The sequence below is a fragment of the Nelumbo lutea genome, chromosome 1 (genome assembly GCF_056320005.1).
Source record: "Nelumbo lutea isolate HS-2025 chromosome 1, American lotus-T2T, whole genome shotgun sequence".
NCBI classification, from domain to species: domain Eukaryota; kingdom Viridiplantae; phylum Streptophyta; class Magnoliopsida; order Proteales; family Nelumbonaceae; genus Nelumbo; species Nelumbo lutea.
In genome coordinates, this window is record NC_142684.1 from 88,810,817 (window position 1) to 88,819,630 (window position 8,814).

The window sequence follows — 8,814 nt, forward strand, 5'->3', positions numbered from 1 at the left end:
AGGAGTAGTGTGATTTTTGGCCGTCTACAAGTGACACTTCCAATCACTGTTTTTAAAATCAGACTGGACCGGACGGTCAGGCCGGAAAAACTGGAAACCGGTCACTTGATCGGTTCTGTTTTCTTCTAAAACCGTTGATTTTGGTCAGTAAATCGCTGAACCGGCCGGTTAACCGTTTGAATGGTTTTGACCATTTTCCAAATTTTTAATTCTTTTTGTAAATTTTTTTATTTTTTTGTCAGAATGGGCAGGTCATTCAGGCCCATTCGAATGGTTAGACGGTTTGAACCGATAACTGGACCCCTGATCGATTCGTTTTTAAAAACCATGCTTCCAATCAAATTAAATACAAAGATGCATTTCTTTTTGGTGTAAATGCGAATCAACATAAAACGTCAACATTGGTTTGCATTTGTATACGTTTATTTTCAGTGTAAGTGTAAACTCCACTCTTGGTCCGTATTTTTTATGCGTTTGTGTTCAATGTAACGTTTTTGTTCCCATTGGTCGACTTTTCTGTTGACATCGATTATCGATTATCACATCCAAGAACTCCAACGGTCCCCTAAAATTTTAAATCCATCGGTTGAGTTCTAGATGAAATTTTCACCAAAAATAAATACAGTCAAAGGGAAAATATTAAGGATTAATTACTTATATACCACGTCCATTTGAGAAATTACTTTTGTATATCCCAAATTTTTAAAAGAAAATTGTATGTATCTTACTGACCTTTTCAAAGTTAAATCTAACAAGATAAAATGTAAAAGGCAAAAGTATCCCTGATTATTATTTTAATTTTCAAAATATGTTATTTTCTTTTTTTTTTCTTCTCTCTTCTCTCTTTTTTGAGGTTCCGATTATGAACGTCGCCTGGAGACTCTTGATCTCATCTTTGCAACTGATGGAATCACGTAAAGTGAAAGACTCGTTCTGCATGAGAAGCCACATCATCCTCCCATTGGAGCAGTCTATTATCAACCTCTTGATTGGTGGAGTACTTTTCTGTAAAGTGGGTTCCCTTAGTAACTTTGGTTAAATTTGGGAACTTTGTAAAATTGATAGACGTGACACAGATCTTCAATCGATTGACACAGTTTCTTCAAGAGAAGTAGCAGAGCCATACCAGACAAAACCTGTCGAAGGGCGAAAAAGACACCGGTGACTGCCAACACAAGAATGAATGGATTAGTTGGAACCATGATTTCGGTAACTGCTAGGTGCCAATTGGGTCATCGAAGATTCCCTCAGACGAGAACTTCGACAAGAAACTTTTCTATGTAACTTTTCTTCTTCATGGAATCAAAAATCATGATTTCATTGCAACAACTTACACATTCGAGGAGGAAGTTTCAATTGTATATGATGAGGGCAAATTTGACCCTTTAACGATATTGTGACACATGGCACCTTAGGACAAGTAGATGACACTCAAAACCATTTAAGAAACAATTTTCCTTAGCCAAGTTGGTGGTGTCCCACCTGGCAACCTGACCCAGGCATGACCTGGTGGCCTGACATAGGCATCGACCTAGTGGCCTGGCCCAAATGCGACCTGGCGGCCTGACACAGGTGCGACCTGGCGGCCTGGCACAAGCGCGACCTGGAGGCCTGGCACGGGTGCCGACCTGGTGGCCTGACCTAGGCACGACCTGGCGGCCTGGCACTGGCATCGACCTAGTGGCCTGGCCCAGGCGCGACTTGGCAGCCTGGCAAAGGTGCCACCCTGGCGGCCTGTGAGATATACTCGCCGATGATCCGATCCTTGGAAGTTGGCCCACATGTCGAACGATCCGAAGGGTGGTCAACGTGCATGGCGGTTACCTGCAGGAATCTCGGACCACTTAGACGACCTCGTGGAAATCTCAGATGCAGTGCGTGAAGCCCACGCCAAACAATGCCTATATAAAGGCACCAACCCCAATGGCATTGGGGAGGGGGGCAAGTAAGCATATTCTAGCTCTCATAATTTGTGACTTTTAGCTCATAGTCTACTATGAGAGTACTGACTTAAGCATCGGAGCAACCTCGCCGGGTTAGCCACCCCGGGTCCTCTGACATTGATTCCTTGCAGGTCTCTGAAGAACTACGAAACTCGACAATCAATCTAGCTTGCCACCAGTCAGCTCGGCACTTTGGTCAGCTCATTACTTAATAGGCAGCTCGGCCCTCCAGTCAGCTCATCACCTAACAGGCAGCTCGACACTCTGGTCAGTTCGACACCTAATAGGCAACTCGACACTCTGGTAAGTTTGGCACCTAATAGGCAGCTCGACACTCTGGTCAGCTCATCACCTAACCTGCCTAGCTTGGCACCTAACTTGCCCAGCTTGGCCTAGTTAACTCGGCACCTAATCTGCCCCCAGCTCAGACCAAATGACGAGGTACTTAGCACAAAAAATTGATTCATCAGTCTGGTTGTTGGAAAAATGTTGATTGTGTTTAGAACGATAAAATGAAAATCTACAAAATTCTCCTCTTTTATTGGTTAAGAACGAGAGTGAGAGATGAAATGAAGCGATTTCAGAGACTTGCAAGGGAGTGGGTGGGTAATGGATGAAGTGCCAACCCTTTCCTTTTTAATGCCGTCTCGATGGTTGCCATCAATTTTAATCTGAGAGAGAGAGGGAGGGAGGGAGAGAAGAATATTTTATTCTTTAATCTCTCCCCAGCATTGCTTTTAAGGGAAAAATTGGTATTGTGAGAACCTTTGGAGTGAGTTGTTAGTGGCTCTAAATGGTGCAATGATAGAGGTTATATTTGTGTTATGAGGAGCAATAAGGTATATATAAGTTGTTTTAAAAAGTTCAGTAGTTTCTCAATGTATATATAAGATATATAAGTAATCAATCCAAAAACTAATTAGAAATCCATTGGTTCTGACTAGGGGTGGTCATGACTCGAAGTTTTTATGAGTTATTCGAGCTTGATATGTGTGAAAATCTCGATTTGACTCGATTTAAATCAAGCTTTGAGCCGATCCCGAGCCCAATATATAGGCTTGTTTGCTCATTTATTCAAGTTCGAACCTCATAATTTACTGGCAAGCCAAGCTCGAATAGACAAATATTCAGCTAGGTTCGGCTCGAATCCACCCCTAAATCTGACTCTTATACATCCCATTTAAAAAACATGATAAGAAGGCGACAAATGCTTCATTTAAAACATAAATGTGCACCAAGAAATGTCAAACATGGTTGTCCCTCGTATGCATAAATATTTTTGGCTACAAATCCTCGCATCAGGCCTTTTCAATCATGAAAACTCTATTGTGTCCTGCTCAATTATGCTAGATTGCCAAACTTAAACCAAATCAGATTTCCTGCCCACTACTCTCTACCCACACTCTACCCACCCTGAATTGCAGCCATACATCACCATCTTGAATTGTAAGATGTGTGATTGCAATTTATAGCAGGTAGAATGTGGGTAGAAAAAATGAGCAGGAAATCTAGGTTCATCGCCAACACCATCAAAATTGAAAAGAGGGTTTAGGATGTTTGCATGTTTGGGGTTATTTCATTTGAGTATGTGTTTGAGGGCTGTAGTATGATCATATCAACGAAAATTATGTCTTTTTTTGGTATTACATATGGACAGTGGAATCAGAGGTGGGTGAGAGATAGGTGTACATGAAGCCCATTGGCGAGAGTAGGGGTGATCATGGGCTGGGTCGGACAGGGCCGGGCCTGAACACAAAACCCAGGCCCATGCCCAGAATTTTCGGGCTAGGCATGTGCAGGCCGGGTCGGGCTGAAATGATCACCCATAATGGAGAGTTTGCAGTTATGTGGATTTGATCCCATGCTTTTAAATTGAAACTAACGTTGACTGCCAAGTGATCAGTTCAACTGAGTCAATGCTTATTGGAGAAATTGAAGAGTGGCAAATGGGTAGGTTTAATTTCCTTGGGTTTTGGTTTCACATTTCAGATCTTTTATCCACAAGAACCCTACCCACACCTGATTACTAGACCTGTTCATGGGTCGGGCAGGGCCGGGCTCGGGCTTGAGACGGGCTTTTACTCTTTATTAATGGAAATATGTTAGGTCCAAGCCCGAGCCCGGCCCGACCAATGGGCCTACAATTTGGGCCCGAGCCTGGCCCTGATAAAAAGCCTGAAGCCCGATCTAATAAAAAAATAGAAATTTTCCCTATTCAATAATCAATATAAATTAGAATTTATTTACATTAAAAAAGAATATAAATTCTAAATTTATTTATATTAAAAAAGAATATAAAGAAGGGAAAAAGGATGTGGAGAAGAAGGGTTCGGCTGGAAAAATAAGGGAAAGAGGTGAAAAAAAGAGGGGTATTCAACTAGGGTTTTTAGGTTTAATTATAGGTCGAGTCAGACCGAGCTATTTTGGCAAATCCTGAGCCCAGCTCAAATTTATTGCGGGTTGGGATTTTTGGCCCGAGGTTAAGCCTGAGGGCTCATATATCTGTTCAAGCCCGTCTGGGGGCCAGGGGTCTACTCATTACAGCTGTACATTGCAAACATTTACCATATTTGTATGTTACCATTCATGGGGAGATGTTCCCAATGTACAACTATAGTGTCATGTGGGTAGGAGATCTGAATTATTGGTTCCATGCCCAACCTTTTGTCTTCACGGGGATATACACGAGGATAACCCATCCCCTATCCCCTCAACCACAACCCTAATGGCAGTGGGAGATCATGCGTGTGTTTGGAACCGTGGGCATTTAGTCACTAAATGTTTGTACTTGATTTGTTTACAAAACTGAGAAAAATAATAATGAAATTGTTTATTGCCACTTAGGCGCCACTAGGGACCACATCAGTAAAACAGTGGATAAACGCTTACCCGTTGGGGAAAGCGCTAAAATGAAACTTCCCCCAACGGTAGACGTGCACATAAATCAAGGCTTGCTTTTGCAAGTCTCTATGTGTAAAGATTGCACATAATAAGGAAAATGCTGAAGTGGTACCTATGTGACACCATTTATTCTATAAACACCCATGGTTCGAAACACACACCATATCAAATCACTAGTTGGCTAATAGGTTCGGAATTAGTACATCGAGTGATAACCATCCATACCCATCAAAGTCCCATATTTACAACATGTAAATAGGTTCTAACCCACGCCCCGCCTAATCCATCCATGACCCATTCAGCTATTTAAAACTAAATTAAGATGAAGTTGATTATTGTGTAATAAATGTATAGTAAAAGGATCAGGTTGACTAATTCACCCAAAAATTGAGATAATTTATTTAACAATGCTTTGGTTTGCTATGTGGTGACACATGGCACCACGTATTTGGGTTGATCCATGCATCTGCTAAAAAGGTTGACTTGGGTTTTAGCCAGTCAAAAGAGGGAAGGAGAGAGGTATAAGGTGTAGAAAGCGAAATCAAATCAATCAAACAAACAAAAATCAATTTGAAAATGAAAATTTTAAACCTAACTATAATCTAATAATGGGTACCCTCAACCCAAATCCCCAATATGGATAATGCAACCCATGTTTGAGTTGGGGTTTGTTAGTACTATTCAATCGAACTAAGAAAAGAGAAAGAAAAGAGAGAAGAAGGGAGAGAAGAAGAAGAAGAATAGTGTCAAACTGAGAAGAGAAAGAGTCTAACCCAATTGGCCATATAATTAAATTTGAAAAATAAGTATACAAAGACATAAATGCCCCTACATAACACTCCCTTTAGTCGACTAACACATTACTTAGATGGAAAAGACTAAAATACCCCCTTTAGTCGACTCTAACACTCCCTCTCAAGTTGGAGAGTGTATATCATATAATTCCGGTTTGTTACATATATAACTCACTCTTCCCGAACTAAACCCTTTTGTGAACAGATCTGCCCATTGATCACCTGTTCTCACATGCTCATTGCTTATCTCACCATTGATGACCTTTTCCCTTACAAAATGGCAATTTACTTCTGTGTTTTGTTCTCTCGTGAAATACAGGGTTGGATGAGATGTGAATTGTAGCCTGATTGTCATAGTATAGTTTCATGGGGTTTGCTTATTAAGAACCCAATTTCCTACAATAGATTCTTCAATCACACTAGTTCACATGTAGTGTGTGCCATGGCCCTGTATTCTGCTTCTTTATTGCTCCTTGCTACAATAGTCTACTTCTTGCTCTTCCATGTCACTAGATTTCCTCCAAGAAAGGTGCAATAAACTGTAGTGGATCATCTGTCTGATATAGAGTTAGCCCAGTCTATGTCGGTGTATCCAACTATTTCAAGATCACCTCTTGGCTTGTACAGTAACCCATGACCTAGAGCCCCCTTCAAATACCGTACAATCCTAAGAACTGCATCCCAGTGAGGCACTTGAGGACTCTGCATAAACTGGCTTACCACACTAACAACAAATGAGATATCAGGCCTAGTGATAGTTAGACAATTCAGTTTTCCCACTAGCCTTCTATACTTTCCAAGATTATCAAACAATTCACCTGTGTCACTTCCCAACTTCACTTTTAGTTCTATGTGAGTTTTAACTGGTTTAGCACCTAGAAACCCTGTTTCTTCCAACAGGTCAAGAACATGTTTTCGCTGATAGGTTTATGCCTTTCTTTGGTCTAGCAACTTCTATACCCAGGAAATACTTCAACTTCCCAAGATCTTTTGTCTTAAAGCGACCTTGTAGGAATATCTTCAATCTATCAATCAAACTTTATCACTGCTAGTTATGACTATGTCATCAACATACACTATTAGCAAGACCTTCCTGGTCAAAGAGCCATAGCTAAATACTGAATGGTCAACTTGACATTGTCTTATTCCAAACTCCTTCACTACTTCACTAAATTTGACAAACCTAGCATGGGGAGACTGTTTGAGCCCATAAATAGCCTTCTTGAGCTTACACACATTTCCATCCTCCCCTTGAGAAATTAACCCCGGTGGTTGCTCCATGTACACTTTCTCTTGAAGACCACCTTAAAGAAAGGCATTTTTAATATCAAGCGGAAGTAGATGCCAACCATGCATGACATCTGAGGAAATCAATATACATACTAAGCCAATCTTTGCAACTGGAGAAAAGGATTCATAAATTTGAGAGTACCCTTTTGCAACTAAATGGGCTTTCAGACATTCCACTCTCCCATCTGGTAGATACTTAATAATATATACCTATTTACAACCAACAACATGCTTACATGGGGGAAGATTGGTGAGTTTCCATGTATGATTGTGATAAGAGCAAAGAGTTCTTCTTCCAAATCTTTTTGCCATCCTGGTGAGGTAAAAGCCTCCTAAACATCCTTAAGTGTGGATACAAAGGACAACAGGGTAATAAACTCGCGATGAGAAGCAAAAAGGTGAGATACAAAAACATAATTGGATATGGGGTGTAGCATGCAACCATGTTTACCTTTCCACAATGCAATGTGAAGGTCAAGATTAGAAGGCAATTCGGTTGTGGAAGGAGCTAGATCAACTATCAGAGTAGAAGGTGGTGGAGGTATTGGCCTTTGTCGATGAGTGTAGACTTGACGGATTGGTGGCCTTTCAGTACACTTCTGCATTGGAGAAGGTGGAGACTCAAGCATAATGGGCACCACCGGAATAGAATTATCAACTGGAAGAGGAAGATAAACCTTTGTAGGAGAAGGAGGGATATCAAAACCAGAGAAGTATGGCACCGATTCGAAATATGTAACATCAAGACAAACAAAGGATTTCCGAGTAATAAGTTTGCAGCATTTATACCCTTTTTGGATCCTAAAGTAGCCAAGGAAGATACATTTAATTGAGCGAGCATCCAACTTGTCTAGCCTAGGACCAAGACTTTGAACAAAGAACACATACCCGAAGATCTTGGGAGTTAGAGGATATGGAGACAAAGTGGGGAATTAGATAGAGAACGGAGAAAGACCATCAAGAATGAACGAGGGCATGCAATTAATCAGAAAACAAAGTAAGGACTGCATCACTGCAGAAACATTTAGGAACATTTATATGACGAAGAGACCAAGCTGTTTCAAGTAGATGTCGGTTCTTCCTCTCAGCCTCCCCATTTTGTTGAGGGGTGTGGGCACACAATGTTTGATGAATAATACCATATTGTTCCAAGTATTTGTTGAAATAAAGAAAGAAAATAATCTTAGCCATTGTCGTAATGAAGAATTTTAAGTGAAACACCAAATTGTGTATGCACTTCAGCATGAAACTTTTGGAAAATGGAAAATAACTCACTTTTTTATTTCATTAAATAAAGCCATGTCATTTTTGAACAATCATCAACAAAGATAACAAAATATTTGTAACCATTATAAGACTTAATTTTGATTGGACTCCAAACATCTAAATGAACTAAATCGAAAGGACTCAACATACGACTATCAACTCTAGGACTGAAGAAAACACGATGGTGTTTCCCATACTTACACAACTCAAACTGCAAAGATGACAGACACCTCAATCATGGAACTAGAAGCTTGAGAGCTTTAAGAGATGGATGGTTGAGTCTACAATGCCACTGAAGAAGAGTCAATGAGTTTTGAAGTGCAACTATAGAGCCACCACCATCAAGATAATACAATCCACCAGCTTCATGCCCTCCATCAATCTTCTTCCCCGTCGTTAGATCCTGAAAAACACAAGAGGAAGGGAAAAATGTTATTGAACAATTGAGGGATTTGGTTAGTTTACTAACAGACATAAGATTAAAAGGAAACTTGGGAATGTATAAGACATAAGACAAAGAAAGAGATGTTGTGTTAACATTACTGATGCTATGCAATTCGGGCACTCCTAGCTGGTAGCTGACTGGCTCCTACCTGGCGACGGACGGTACCTGAGAAGAG